The sequence below is a fragment of the Anomaloglossus baeobatrachus genome, chromosome 3 (genome assembly GCF_048569485.1).
Source record: "Anomaloglossus baeobatrachus isolate aAnoBae1 chromosome 3, aAnoBae1.hap1, whole genome shotgun sequence".
Classification (NCBI taxonomy): domain Eukaryota; kingdom Metazoa; phylum Chordata; class Amphibia; order Anura; family Aromobatidae; genus Anomaloglossus; species Anomaloglossus baeobatrachus.
This window is the reverse complement of record NC_134355.1, coordinates 622,995,254-623,011,595: the sequence shown is the minus strand read 5'-3', so window position 1 is coordinate 623,011,595 and position 16,342 is coordinate 622,995,254.

Below are 16,342 nucleotides of genomic sequence, written 5' to 3'. Positions count from 1 at the left end.
TGACGGGTGGTGGTTTGATGCCTGAGGATGTGCGAGTGAGCGGTAGTCAGGTGGAGTGCCGGATTCGCCGGTCAAAAATGGATCAGCTGGGCCGTGGTAGATTGGTGGTGTTATATGCGGTTCCAGGAGAGGAATTGTGCCCTGTGCGTTTAGTCGAGAGATTTATGGCCGTGAGGGGAGGCTTACCTGGCCCGTTGTTGTGGCATTTGAATGGGTCGTTTTTGTCGAGGTTTCAGTTTGTGGCGGTTCTGCGGCTAAGTCTACGTAACGCGGGGGAGCGCCCGGAGGAATTCGAGTCGCATTCATTCCGAATTGGTGCAGCGACGGAGGCAGCTCGTTGGGGGCTTGGAGATGAGGTGGTGAAGCGTATTGGTAGATGGGAATCTTCTTGTTTTCGGCGGTATGTGAGACCGCAGTTGTTGTAGCATCATGGTAATTTGGTTACGTGCGGGAGGTTTGCGGAAAGGGGTGTTTCTAGCCGGGTTGGGGGTTGTGATGTTATTGGTTTTGATATTTTCGTTCTGTTTTATTTGTTGTAGGGAAGTGCCTGATCTGGATCTTGGGGCACTCCTTCGTATTTTGGGGTGCCCGTCGGGCTGAGGTCCGCCCGAATGGTCGACAGCTGGGTTTGGATCGTGCGCAGGCGACTGTTCGATGGATCGGAGTTCGGGGCATGGAGTGGGGCAGGGTGGTCCCGGAATTTCGTTTCCATTGCACAGTTGAGCAGCCCCCGGATGTGCTGGTATTACATGTGGGGGGTAATGATCTTGGTGCCCGAGCGTCGCGGGATTTGATCCGAGATATAAAGATCGACTTACTGCAGTTGTGGAAGCGGTATCCTGGTTTGCTTGTCGTATGGTCCGACATAGTGACCAGGTTGGCACGGAGAGGGGCTCGGTCGGTGGAGAAGGTCAATAAGGCCAGGGCCCAGGTGAATAGGGTGGTGGCTAGGTTTGTGACCAGGAATGGTGGGATTGTGGTAAGGCACAGGGATTTGGAGCTGGCGGATTGGCGATTTCGGAGGGGTGATGGTGTGCACCTCAATGATGTCGGTGTGGATTTGTGGGCGTTGGGCCTGCAGGATGGTGTGGAGCGTGCTTTTGGTGTGTGGCGGTTCCAGGCCACGTAAGGTGTCACGTGGTCTGTCCTGTGGCGGGGGGGGGTAGGTCTGGTCCAGAGGTTTGGAAGTGATTGGTGGCTGGACCGGGAGTCATTGTCTTGGTATGGTGGCTCTCGGTTCCGGGATGTGGCAGGCACGGGGTTCTGCCAAAGTGTGGGGGTCAATCCGTGGGTGATTGGCACCTCGTCTCTGGGTCGGTGTGTTGCGGCCGGGGACAGGGGGAGTAGTAGTTAGTGGACTGGGCCTACCCCGGGGGGTATTGTAAATGTTATTGTCTATTGTTACCTTTATGTGGTTGTTTTGGGTCGCCCGTTGGACGGCGTCCCTAAGGTGCTAGTTTGTAAAACAATAGGCAATAAAAGGCTGCTGTGGCCATTTTGAACCAAGTCCCATGCAGTCCGTGTGTTTATTCTTAGAGGATAAGGGGGTTTGGTTACACAGACATCACGACCGGAGAATCCTCCCTCAGCTGGTCAAGAAAGCCACGGACCCACTTGGGGGGAGGGGCGACATGACCAAGGGGGAGGTAGGGAGTGATGGGGTTAATAGGGACAGTTGTAAGTATGCCTAATATGGCATTTGTGGATGGTCTTAGCCTGGGAGGAAGAGGAGGAGTAGGGAAAGGGTTAGTCCGGGGGAAGGAAGAGTTACCTCCTCTTCTGTTTCCGGACGCCGAACGATCCCCGCCCACCCTCCCTTTGTGTTGTTATGTGGGGGATGTTTTGGGTAGTTGGGATGCTATTTGTCACAGCAGCGGGGGGGGGTAGGTCTGGTCCAGAGGTTTGGAAGTGATTGGTGGCTGGACCGGGAGTCATTGTCTTGGTATGGTGGCTCTCGGTTCCGGGATGTGGCAGGCACGGGGTTCTGCCAAAGTGTGGGGGTCAATCCGTGGGTGATTGGCACCTCGTCTCTGGGTCGGTGTGTTGCGGCCGGGGACAGGGGGAGTAGTAGTTAGTGGACTGGGCCTACCCCGGGGGGTATTGTAAATGTTATTGTCTATTGTTACCTTTATGTGGTTGTTTTGGGTCGCCCGTTGGACGGCGTCCCTAAGGTGCTAGTTTGTAAAACAACAGGCAATAAAAGGCTGCTGTGGCCATTTTGAACCAAGTCGCATGCAGTCCGTGTGTTTATTCTTAGAGGATAAGGGGGTTTGGTTACACAGACATCACGACCGGAGAATCATCCCTCAGCTGGTCATGAGTTGAATCCATGTGACCCTCAACTTTAACAAGATTCCCGGTGCCGTCATTGGCTACACAGCCCCAAAGCATGATGGAACCTCCACCAAATTTTACTGTGGGTAGCAAGTGCTTTTCTTGGAATGCCATGTTTTTTTGCCTCCATGCATAACGCCTTTTTATATGACCAAACAACTCAATCTTTGTTTCATCAGTCCACAGGACCTTCTTCCAAAATGTAACTGGCTTGTCCAAATGTGCTTTTACATACCTCAGGCGACTCTGTTTGTAGCGTGCTTGCAGAAATGGCTTCTTTCGCATCACTATCCCATACAGCTTCTCCTTGTGCAACGTGCGCTGTATTATTGACCGATGCACATTGACACCATCTGCAGCAAGATGAAGCTGCAGGTCTTTGGAGGTGGTCTGTGGATTGTCCTTGACTGTTCTCACCATTCTTCTTCTCTGCCTTTCTGATATTTTTCTTGGCCTGCCACTTCTGGGCTTAACAAGAACTGTACCTGTGTTCTTCCATTTCCTTACTATGTTCCTCACAGTGGAAACTGACAGTTTAAATCTCTGAGACAACTTTTTGTATCCTTCCCCTGAACAACTATGTTGAATAATCTTTGTTTTCAGATCATTTGAGAGTTATTTTGAGGAGCCCATGATGATGCCACTCTTCATAGGAGATTCAAATAGGAGAATAACTTAAATACCTTTTCTCATGATTGGATACACCTGCCTATGAAGTTCAAAGCTCAATGAGGTTACAAAACCAATTTAATGCTTTAGGAAGTCAGTAAAAAGTAGTTAGGAGTGTTCAAATCAAAAAATTGATAAGGGTGCCCAAACTTTTGCACCGGTCAAATTTTGTTTAAATGCGGATTGCACATTTTCTGTTAGTACAATAAACATCATTTCAATCCAGAAATATTACTCAGTCCATCAGTTATTAGATATATGAAACTGAAATAGCTGTTGCAAAAACCCAAATTGTTATAAAGAAAAAAGGTCAACATTAATAGGGGTGCCAAAACTTTTTCATATGACAGTATCACCGTACGGGGAATAGGGAATGAAAGTTGTAGGAATAGGTGCCGTACGTGGATGGCGTGGATATGTGAAAATCGTATATGCATATATACACCCATATGAAAGAACACTTATGCATTCTCATATTAGTGGTGAGTAGAGATGAGCGAACCGGCCGTGGTTCTGCTCGAGTTCGGTTTGCCGAACGGAGGTCTCGTTCGAGTTTGGTTCGGCGAACCGGTTCGGCGAACCACTCGAACCGCATAGGAAACAATGGGAGGCAATCACAAACACATAAAAACACCTACAAAACACCCTCAAAGGTGTCTAAAAGGTGACAAACAACTCACAACACAACACAAACACATGGGAAAGTGACAAGAACAAATTTTCATGCGAAAACAAAACAGCGTTACGAGGAAAAAGAGGAGGAGACACAGATATATGAGTATATGCAAGGTAACATCGATGCCATTACTGTGCAACTTGAGCCTTGCTCATTTTAGGCTTCCAATCTGGATAAATTGCCTGAGCTCGCCACGTACGCCTTGGGGATCTTGTCGTGTCCTGCAGCCAGCGTTCTCTCGGAACCTGTCTTCAGTGCTGCTGGGGGTCTGCTGACAGATAAGCACACGCGTCTGTCCACTGACAATGTGAGGAGGCTGTGGGAAAAAAAGGCGCAAATAGGGTCTTACCCGGTATAACAGTGTGAGGTGAATGTGAGAAGGGACACTCACCTGATAAGGTTGTGACAGTCACAACCCCTTTAACAGCATAAAAGTAGCGTGGAAGGCAGCAGTCCCGCGAAACAGAGTAGTTACGGACAGCAGGAGAAAAGCAGGTTAAAGTACCGCGCCAAACCACAGGAGTACAAATGGAATTAATAGATCTCTTTTCTTTATTTTCACAGGTCTACGCGTTTCAAGGACATATCCGTCCTCTTCCTCAGGACAAATGCATTTGTCCTGAGGAAGAGGACGGATATGTCCTTGAAACGCGTAGACCTGTGAAAATAAAGAAAAGAGATCTATTAATTCCATTTGTACTCCTGTGGTTTGGCGCGGTACTTTAACCTGCTTTTCTCCTGCTGTCCGTAACTACACTGACAATGTGGACATGGCTCTAAGAGGACTTTTCTTCCCCTGGGTTATCCAGGGGAGGCGAAAGGCATGCGTATTTTTGAGAGTGCTTCATGCAAAGCATCTTTTTCATTTTGAAAAGGGGGATCAACTGATGCCAGTCAAGTGGGGTGTGTGTAGCCCAATTAGTGGAAACGAGGGAGACTGTGGTTGGAGTCCCCTCGCTGTGTTTCTCAAAGAACCAAGATGAACAAGTCATGGCTCTCAGAGGACTTTTCTTCCCCTGGGGCATCCAGGGGAGGTGAAAGGCAGGCGTATTTTTGAGAGTGCTTCATGCAAAGCATCTTTTTCATTTTGAAAAGGGGTGTCAACTGATGACAGTCAAGTGGGGTGTATGTGGCCCAATTAGTGGAAACGAGGGAGACTGTGGTTGGAGTCCCCTCACTGTGTTTCTAAAAGAACCAAAATGAACAAGTCATGGCGCTCAGAGGACTTTTCTTCCCCTGGGTCATCCAGGGGAGGCGAAAGGCAGGCGTATTTTTGAGAGTGCTTCATGCAAATCATCTTGTTCATTTTCAAAAGGGGGGTCAACTGATGACAGTCAAGTGGGGTGTGTGTGGCCCAATTAGTGGAAACGAGGGAGACTGTGGTTGGAGTCCCCTCGCTGTGTTTCTCAAAGAACCAAAATGAACAAATCATGGCTCTCAGAGGACTTTTCTTCCCCTGGGTCATCCAGGGGAGGCGAAAGGCACGCGTATTTTTGAGAGTGCTTCATGTAAAGCATCTTTTTCATTTTGAAAAGGGGGTCAAGTGATGACAGTCAAGTGGGGTGTGTGTGGCCCAATTAGTGGAAACGAGGGAGACTGTGGTTGGAGTCCCCTCGCTGTGTTTCTAAAAGAACCAAAATGAACAAGTCATGGCTCTCAGAGGACTTTTCTTCCCCTGGGTCATCCAGGGGAGGCGAAAGGCAGGCGTATTTTTGAGAGTGCTTCATGCAAAGCATCTTTTTCATTTTGAAAAGGGGGTCAACTGACGACTGTCAAGTGGGGTGTGTGTGGCCCAATTAGTGGCAACGAGGGAGACTGTGGTTGGAGTCCCATCGCTGTGTTTCTCAAAGAACCAAGATGAACAAGTCATGGCTCTCAGAAGACTTTTCTTCCCCTGGGGCATTTAGGGTAAGTGAAAGGCAGGCGTATTTTTGAGAGTGCTTCATGCAAAGCATCTTTTTCATTTTCAAAAGGGGGGTCAACTGATGACAGTCAAGTGGGGTGTGTGTGGCCCAATTAGTGGAAACGAGGGAGACTGTGGTTGGATTCCCCTCGCTGTGTTTCTCAAAGAACCAAGATGAACAAGTCATGGCTCTCAGAGGACTTTTCTTCCCCTGGGGCATCCAGGGGAGGCGAAAGGCAGGCGTATTTTTGAGAGTGCTTCATGCAAAGCATCTTTTTCATTTTCAAAAGGGGGGTCAACTGATGACAGTCAAGTGGGGTGTGTGTGGCCCAATTAGTGGAAACGAGGGAGACTGTGGTTGGATTCCCCTCGCTGTGTTTCTCAAAGAACCAAGATGAACAAGTCATGGCTCTCAGAGGACTTTTCTTCCCCTGGGTCAGCCAGGGGAGGCGAAAGGCACGCGTATTTTTGAGAGTGCTTCATGCAAAGCATCTTTTTCATCTTGAAAATTGGGTCAACTGATGACAGTCAAGTGGGGTGTGTGTGGCCCAATTAGTGGAAACGAGGGAGACTGTGGTTGGAGTCCCCTCACTGTTTTTACATGATTTTCGAAGTGCATGACATGCCTAAGAGGTTTAGTTTCAGCATCTCAAACTTTTTGGCTACAGAAAGGCTGCCTTTACATGCTTTTGTCACCGAGGATTTTCGAGACCTTATGCCCATTGCAGTGCCCTAAGAGCCGATGGCCATTTTCCACTCCTTCTCCAAGAAAGGTGTGCCCTCGCTAACACAGCAGGTTGCACACAACACCACCGCTTCTTTGAGAAACTCTGTGTGTGACAGGGTGCATTTCACCACAGATACTTGGAACAGTAAGCATGGACAGGGGCATTACATGTCGCTGACTGGGCACTGGGTAACTATGGTGATAGATGGAGAAGTGTCTGCTGTACAAGTCTTTCCATCCCCATGAGTTGTGTGTTTCAATCCTTCCTCTGTATGTACAAGTTCCTCCACTGCTTCTGCCTCATCAACCTCGCGTTGTTCCTGCACCTCAGCCCAAACCCTGTGTGGTCAGGCCACCCTTCCTTGTAACTGCGCCCAAGGAATCCCACACACCTCCTTACTATGCTGGCAGCAGAGCTCAAGGCCATCAGGCGGTCAAATGTTTACTTTGAAATGTAGGGGAAATGTGAGACACCGCTGAGGAGTTGTAGACGGTTCGCGCTGTAGAGTGAGACCGAGTTTCATCAATGGTTGTCTCCACTCAACCAGCAGCCAGGGAATGCCGGGTGTGACAATGATGCTTAACAGTCTGCGGCCCTTCTTCAGGGCAATGTGACACACGTGCCTTGTATGGCTCACGTGTTGAATCCGAATCTCCAGCAATTTTTAAAACAACATCCCGGCCTACATGGCCTTGTACAGCGGGCACGCTCGGTATGTGCTCACTTCCATCGTTTGCACCCAGTAGCTCAACAACTTTCATCGCTCCTGAAGTCTTAACGTCTGGCGGTTAAACGTCTGAAATGCGATGTTCCGACACGCAGGAATTTGAATCTGCACATGTTGCAGCGTCTGTGGCAGCACCGCAGAGCCCAGCTGAAATACGTTATGATGTATACCCTGGGCTAACTTGATCCAGAGGTGGTGCAGATCACGCTGCTGGAGTGGTGTCAGATCAAGGACATATGCACCGTTCTACACAGTTTACAAATGTCGACGCAGATGTTTAACACTGGCGATGACATTCTCAGCGTGACAATTTTGGTCATCTACATGATGGAGCACACTGTAAGCATTATTCGGAGTCAGGTGTTGGTCCAAGAGGAAGGGAGGAAGTACTGGAGGAGTCATAAGCGGATGGGATAACAAGATCTACAAGGTCCAGACGGTCAGCGGCACCTTGGCGGCAGTCATGGTACGGTGGGGGAGAGGGATTATCAAGGGCGCATAGTATCAGCAAAACAGTTGAGGAAGGTGCAGGAGCCCATGAAGAAATGGAGAACGAACTGGCGATGGGCATGGAAGGCTCAGCAGATGAGTGAGAGCTTGCTCACATTTCGGTTGTGCAAGGTTGTGGGGAGAGGGCAGTGGAAGGAGGCATGATTCTCACCTCTCCGCCACCAACACACCAAGGACCTGGTCCTCCTGGATGTTCAAGACACATGAGCGCCTTCTTGCTGCACTACCTACAACATGATCCTTGGATTGTACGAATTCCAAGTCATGCTGACTACTGGGTTGCCACACTGTTAGATCCCCGGTACAACACAAAATTTTGCGAAATAACTCCTGCCATAGAAAGGGACGCTTGTATGCAGGAATATCAGCAGAAGGTGTTACGTAATCTTACATCTGCTTTTCCACTAAACACCAGTGCTGCACAGAGTGAATCTCAACGCTTTGTCATGGATAGGAGGAAATGGTCTTAAGCCAGCTTTACACCTTACAATTAGGTATGCGATCTCGTATGCGATGTGACACGCCCAGGTCGCATATGCGATCTTATGAGATTGCACGTAGGTCGTTCATTTTCTGTCACACGAGCGTTAGTAGTCTATGTTAAATTGATCAATTTTGTGTGCGATCCTTTAGATCACGTGTTCTATGACGTATGCATTGGGCACCTTTTTTTTTTTTATTTACTGACTTGCCAAGCGTGTGTAATGTGTAGGGATGCGTTTTTACTATGTCATCTGCCATTCAGCTCTGCTACATGGCAGCTGACAGCAGACACAGACAGCCATGTAGCAGCGGTGAATGGCAGATGACAGCAGACACAGACAGAGCCGCTCTGTCAGAATGAACTCGGGTGAACCTCACCCGACTTCATTGTCATGCTGCGGCTCTGTCTGTGTCGCGTCCCGATTAGCGGTCACCTGTGAAGGACTCACCGGTGACCGCTAATCTCCTGAGTAACTGAATTGAGCAGCCCTCTCTCATACTCACCGATCCCCGATCCCCGGCGCTGCACGGCATTCACACTGCTCCGGCGGCTTTTACTATTTTGAAAAAGCCGTCCGCCCATTAAACAATCTCATATTCCCTGCTTACCCCGCCCACCGGCGCCTATGATTGGTTACAGTGAGACACGCCCCCACGCTGAGTGACAGGTGTCACACTGCACCCAATCACAGCAGCCGGTGGGCATGTCTATACTGTGCAGTGAAATAAATAATTAAATAATTAAAAAAAACGGCGTGCGGTCCCCCCTAATTTTAAAACCAGCCAGATAAAGCCATACGGCTGAAGGCTGGTATTCTCAGGATGGGGAGCTCCACGTTATGGGGAGCCCCCCAGCCTAACAATATCAGCCAACAGCCGCCCAGAATTGCCGCATACATTAGATGCGACAGTTCTGGGACTGTACCCGGCTCTTCCCGATTTGCCCTGGTGCGTTGGCAAATCGGGGTAATAAGGAGTTATTGGCAGCCCATAGCTGCCAATAAGTCCTAGATTAATTATGTCAGGCATCTATGAGACACCCTCCATGATTAATCTGTAAGTTACAGTAAATAAACACACACCCGAAAAAATCCTTTATTAGAAATAAAAAACACAAACACATTCCCTGGTTCACCACTTTAATCAGCCCCAAAAAGCCCTCCATGTCCGGCGTACTCCAGGATGGTCCAGCGTCGCATCCAGCGCTGCTGCATGGAGGTGACCGGAGCTGCAGCAGACACAGCCGCTCCGGTCACCTCCACGCAGCTAATGAAGACAGCCGCGCTATCGGCTGAGCTGTCAGTGAGGTTACCCGCTGTCACTGGATCCAGCGGTGGATGCAGCGGTGGCCGCGGGTAACCTCAGTGACAGCTCAGCTGATCGCGCTACTCACCGCTGCTCCTCTCACCTCCACGCAGCAACTGAGGTGAGTAGCGCGATCAGCTGAGCTGTCACTGTGGTTACCCGCGGCCACCGCTGCATCTACTGCTGGATCCACTGACAGCGGATAACCTCACTGACAGCTCAGCTGATCGCGTGGCTGTCTTCAGTTGCTGTATGGAGGTGACCGGAGCGGCTGTGTCTGCTGCAGCTCCGGTCACCTCCATGCAGCAGCGCTGGAAGCGACGCTGGACCATCCTGGAGTACGCCGGACATGGAGGGCTTTTTGGGGCTGATTAAAGTGGTGAACCAGGGAATGTGTTTGTGTTTTTTTTCTAATAAAGGATTTTTTCGGGTGTGTGTGTTTATTTACTGTAATTTACAGATTAATCATGGAGGGTGTCTCATAGACGCCTGACATGATTAATCTAGGACTTATTGGCAGCTATGGGCTGCCAATAACTCCTTATTACCCCGATTTGCCAACGCACCAGGGCAAATCGGGAAGAGCCGGGTACAGTCCCAGAACTGTCGCATCTAATGTATGCGGCAATTCTGGGCGGCTGTTGGCTGATATTGTTAGGCTGGGGGGCTCCCCATAACGTGGAGCTCCCCATCCTGAGAATACCAGCCTTCAGCCGTATGGCTTTATCTGGCTGGTTTTAAAATTGGGGGGGACCGCACGCCGTTTTTTTAAATTATTTAATTATTTATTTCACTGCACTGTATAGACACGCCCACCGGCTGCTGTGATTGGGTGCAGTGTGACACCTGTCACTCAGCGTGGGGGCGTGTCTTACTGTAACCAATCATAGGCGCCGGTGGGCGGGGAAAGCAGGGAATACGAGATTGTTTAATGGGCGGCCGGCTTTTTCAAAACAGTAAAAGCCGCCGGACCAGTGTGAATGCCGTGCAGCGCCGGGGATCGGGGATCGGTGAGTATATGAGAGAGGGGGATAGACTGACATGGACAGAGAGAGAGGGACAGAGATAGTGACCGACTGACAGAGATTAGTGCATGACAGACATTGTGAGGCGCTTCAGAATGCAGCTTTTCAGCTGCGCTCTGAAGCAGACCTTTTTTAAGCTGCGGTGCAGAGCGCACACCTGCGCACATAGCATCAGACATCACAATCGTATGAGGGATGTCACACGTTACAATTGACTAGGTTCATACAACAAAACGTCCAATGTATGAGGAATAAACGACGTGTATGCGATCACCGTATTTTCGTTCAATCTTGATTGCACGTAGGTTTCACACGCAAATACGTCACGACGGATGTGCGTCACTTACAACTTGACCCCGACGACGGATTGAAAGATCTATTGAAGCGTGTAAAGCAGGCTTTACTTGTCCACATCTGAGGGACCGAGGGCTGGCTGCTGTGCTGAGACGGCATTGAGTATGGTGTCTCTGCAGAGTTGCATTTTTGGTCATATACAAACTGAGTTGAAAAAGGACAGATGCTGGTGGATAGGGGAACTGGTGTGTTGGAAAGGGAAAAAAGTTTGTGTCCATGGGTTTGGTGGTTAAGCAACATTAAAATTTGCTGAAGAAACAACATCTGGTATGGTGGGACTGGCAGATTTGGATAAGGTGGTATATACTATGCTACCGCTATATAAAAAATATTAAGAAGAAAAGAAAGAGAAAGGTAGATATCCCAATTGCCATTTGGTGTCCACCGTGCTCACAGATGGAAAAGAAGAGGTTGGCAACTGGAAGGTTAGGTGGAGGATACAGAGCAGGTTGACTCTGAAACAAATAGTAGCCTGAACCGAGTTAGACGCCACTCAGATCTGGAGACTTGGAGCCCTGTTAGCGTGACAGGGTCCACACGACCACCCAGCCCCGGAACTCCCTGTTAACAACACAGGGGCCATTGGTTACGCTGTCCGTGTGCGTAGGGCACACACCTCTGGACAGCAGGCGCATCAGCAGCAGCAGGCCTGTTTATGCCACTGGGCTGCAGGAGCTGTTTTTAAACGTTCTGCGTTACCAACTGTGGTGGCGGCCTGCATCGATGACCTATCCCTGCCTACCTCTGGCCTAAAGCCGCAATGGGTTCAACACATGAAGGTGTGCTTTTTCGGAGCATAATAGAAGACTGGGCACCTTCTTGTTGGCTCCAGCCCCTTTTATAACCTGGGTCCGCCCCAAACCAGGGTGGACCACAATGCACCTCCTGGAGACAAAAGCAGAGTGACACGTCATGAGTGGCATAACTAGCGTCCTATTTTGAACCGCCACTTGAATGATGACCTCATGGCTGCCACAACCAAAACACCTCAACAGTTATCGTCTGACCAACAACAATGAGGTGACAAGTCATAGGGGCGGGCCTGTGCAAGCCTGTTGGGAGTAGCCTGGCCAAATTGTCAGGACACCTGATGCCCTGTGGTCTATATGGGCCCCCCACATCAGGGGCAGGGCCAAAGAGTTCATTACCGGACCTAGCCTCTGATGCAGTAAGTGCCTGAGCATGCTCAGTAGCATGAAATACAGTTTCTGAAAAAAAGACTATCCGCTTCAGCATGCTGTCTAGGCACAACACAGGACTTAGACCCGGCACGGAGTGCAAGTACCTGTGCAAAGAGGCTTTTCTCAGTGTGAAGCCCCACAGGTGTTGTGTTGGTGCGTTACCTTCAGGGACTCCACGTGGAGGAAGAGTCTGGTCACACTTAGGTTGCTTCTTTATATGTATTTTCGTGACGCCACTCTCGGTATTGCGGTCAGTGGGGACCGCCACTGCAGTGTAAGGGGACACCTGGGGCTGATGTTGGGTGCAGTTAGTTTTAGTGGCCTCCCGAGAGTGAGTCAAGCACCAGGGCCCTGTGTAAGTGTGTTGAGCCACAGGTCGCAGAATGACTCAGGCACAGTCCAAACGAGCATGCGCTGTAGCCCAAAATTAAGACTTTGACTCAGGAATGACACAGTCAGGCAGAGCATACTCAGTTGGCGAAACACTGGAGTTAGGCTGCGGCTGGGGTAAATCGGCACACAGGAAGGAGCAACTGCGGAAACACTTTGTTCAATTGTGTGGGGAGTCATTTTGGAGTTTGGTGAGGAGTACCGCAACGCCAGTGAGCAGCATCCTGTGCCACAGACCAACATTCTTCCGGTGCTGTCTATACTGTTAACCATGATAGGAGCGTAAAGTGTGTATTTATGGCAACTGGACATCACAGTACCCGGGTACGGTAGGCTGTGCCCAGACAGTAATGCGTGCACGCAACACTTTGTTTTATTATGAAAACACATATCTGTTCTAGGTAGGACGACTAAATAGACAATCACACTTGCTGCCTCTGCACTGTCAAATTGTCACATACAGTTTAAATCATAGAGGGACAGCGACACATGTTTGCATTGAATGTTGCTTTTCAATATTTCCATGACTGTGTTGCAGAGCTGTGTGGTTTGCATTCACACTGTTATCATCTGCCTTATCTGTGAGGCTTCAGCTAACAAGGGTATTCAGGGTGGGTGATGTGTTTTGTCTATGTTTAGGTAGATAACAGGGAAGCTCTTGTGATGCGCCACTAGTAAGTTGTCTTCGCACACACACACACACACACACACAAACACACAATTACTGCTGCTACGCAGAGGGCTTAGCAAGCAGTAGGCAACTGAATAGATTGTTCTTTTATTTCAATTTAATGCATGGTTCTTATTGTTTGTTTTGGGAAAGTGAAGCAATCATTTATGAACCCAACTGCAAACAGTGCTTTTCATGTTGCGTGGTTTTGCTGCATACTGTGGATCCCACCAAATACAAGACTTAAAATGAAGCATAAGTCGCAAAGGGAATTTCACTGTGCTACAAGGCGGCCTAGCGGGGCTGGGCAACCACCACCTGCCCCATCACGTGCATCTGCGTGCTCTTCATCCCCTGTGACTGTGGGAAAGCAGTCACACATGCTTTTTCACACTGAACTTCCACCCCGTTACCCGTAAGCGGGAGTGTGATTGGTAGGTGGTCACTTGTTTTTTAAGTGCAAACAGATGGTATTGTTGAGCTATGAGACATGGAGAGAACCACCATTGGATGAAAGAAACATTATATCCACGCCTACACCTTCGTGAAAGATTGGCTGGACTACCTGCAGTTAATAATTGCATTCCACAAATGGAAAGAAGTGTAGAATGCACATGTGTTGTACCTTGCTTGGCAGCAAAGGAACAATTACTTAGTATTCCAGACAATTTTAGGATGGCAGAAAAAGTGTCAGCTCTTTGGGCAAATTAAATAGCGTGGCAAAAGTGGGCAGGTGGGTACAGTGGCCATGTTCTGTGTGTACCAGGACAGTAAAGGAAGCCTCACTTTCTATCCCTCCGAATGATCAAATGCAGCAAGGAATTCCCTGAGTTTGCTATAAAAATAGCGTTGCAAAATGTGCATGAGGGTGTCATGCAGTGGTGCTAGAAATAGCTTGGCACCATTGGGGCACAAATAGAGTACAACAGCCACTTTTTGAATGCCACTAACTGGCAGCATTTTTTGCTATTATTATAGCTTATTAAAAACAGAGCAGGAGTGTGTCATGCAGAGGTGCTAGAAATAGCTTGGCACCAGTGGGGTACAAATGGAGTACAACAGCCAGTTCTTGTATGCCACTAACTGGCAGCATTTTTTGCTATTATTATAACTTATTAAAAACAGAGCAGGAGGGTGTCATGCAGAGGTGCTAGAAATAGCTTAGCACCATTGGGGCACAAATGGAGTACAACAGCCACTTTTTGGATGCCACTAAGTTTACTCAGTGTTTGTTAGTATAATGACTTGTAAGGGGTGGGCAGACCCCTTACAAAGAAGCCCGGAATGTTGATGTTGTTTAATAAAAATGTTTTTATTGTATGTATATTGTGTTAGTGGGTTCCCCTAGTGGCCGGGTGGGACGGCTGTCGCCACAGAGTAGAGGAGGAGCTGGCAGCAGAAAGGGGAGGGAGGCAAAGTGTTGTTGAGGAAAGTGTGAGATCTAGCAGGCAGTTGGTTGCGGGACGGGAGAGAAGAAACAGAGCAGGGGCAGAGTGTGGGAGCTGGATAAAGGAGAAGCCGGAGAGTAAAGGAGCGGGCGGAATCTCAAGTGCGAAGCAGACCGGTGTGGGTCCGGTTTGTGGGTAGCCATAGTGGGAGCCAGGTGAAGCAGAGTAGCCGGGCACATCCCCACTGGAGAAGACGTCAAGGGCAGGTTTCCCCCAGCTAAAGAAGTGTAAAGTCATCTATATCTGCCGGTTGTGTGAAGAAGCTGTGAGCAATAAAATGCTTTCTGATTTCACTGAAACACGTCTGAAGAGTGTTTGTACGTCGGACGACCGCTGCACCACCACACTCTGCCCCACCATGTCATCTCCCGACCCCAAAGTGACGGCGGAACCAGGGGTAAGCCTGGTATTAAGGGCCACGACTACAAGCCCGGAGGCACCCCTGGCACCCCGTTACAGACTTAGTAAAAATGAGCTTGAGTGTGCAATGCAGAGGTGCTGCAAATAGATTTGCACTAGTGGGACACTAATGGAAGTCCAACAGCCACTTTTAGGATGCCACTAAGTTTCCTCAGTGTTTGGTATTATAATGGCTTAGTAACAATGAGCTTGAGTGTGCAATGCAGAGGTGCTGCAAATAGTTTTGCACTAGTGGAACACTAATGGAAGTCCAACAGCCACTTTTAGGATGCCACTAAGTTTCCTCAGTGTTTGCTAGTATAATGGCTTAGTAACAATTAGCTTGAGTGTGCAAAGGGCTGGAGGGTACAGTGGCAGGGTTGTGGGTCAGTGTAGAGGAAAGGAAGCCTCACTTTCTATCCCTCCTAATGGTGAAATGCAGCGTCCCTGACCTGCATGGATGCAGGAAGTCCCTGACCTTAGCTACACAGACGCTCTTATCTGTAGCTGTTAAAATCTCTTTCCACGGACCTGACTGTCACCTATGGCTCTGAGCCTGCTGTTATTAGCCCTTACAAGGGCTAAAAGAAACTTCTATCCATATTCTGTATAGCTCTGTGTGTAGAGCGTACACAGCAGTATCGGAGACAGGAGCTACGCCAGCGGTGACTGACACCCAGACGCAGAAGGCAGATAATGGCGTCCTGACGGGCAGATACCCGTTTTTATAATGCAGGGACATGTGACATGGACATCCTATCACACATGCCGTTGCTTCTCTGGCTAAAAGTCCACTTAGCTGTGTGTGTGTCTGGGATTGGCTGACATGCTGGCCCGCCCCACTACACACGCGCGCTTAGGGAAGGGAGACAAGGGAAAAAAAAAAAATGGCGATCGCCATTATCCCAGCAGCAGTGATCTGAATGCGCTGTTCCCGCACACTATACGCTGAAATTTCATAATAGTGTGAGTCACAGAGTGACACACTATTACAGCGGAAAGCCAGCTAGTAATTAGCTTTGCTTTTTGCTTGTAGAACCGTTCTCGAATGTAACTAGAACTATCAAGCTTTAGCAAAAAGCTCGAGTTCTAGTTCGATCTAGAACAGCCCCCAAAATCACTCGAACCGCGAACTGGAGAGCCACGAACCACGAACCGCGCTCAACTCCAGTGGTGAGACAAGATCAGGTATGGCATGCATGGCAAGGCAGCTCACCTAGAGAACAGCAGGGTATGGAGATGGGTAGGTATGTGGGATACAAACACGTGAGCTCGACCTGTGGTGTAAGAGAGTAAATAGTTATATCTAATGAATCCTAAGAGCCTAAACAATCAAGACAGATAGTTGCTGTAAGGACGTACCATATGCTAATTCAAGGAATTAATAGTGATATATAGGACAGCCTATATGGGGATGCACTGTAGGTGGTAGGTAACTCTGAAAGTGTCGCGGGCGGCGGGGCGCTGCGCTCACCACGCTCGAGTCCGGCGCTGCTGCTGCTGCTCGGTGGCTCGAGCGGTGGGCCGGATCCGGGGACTC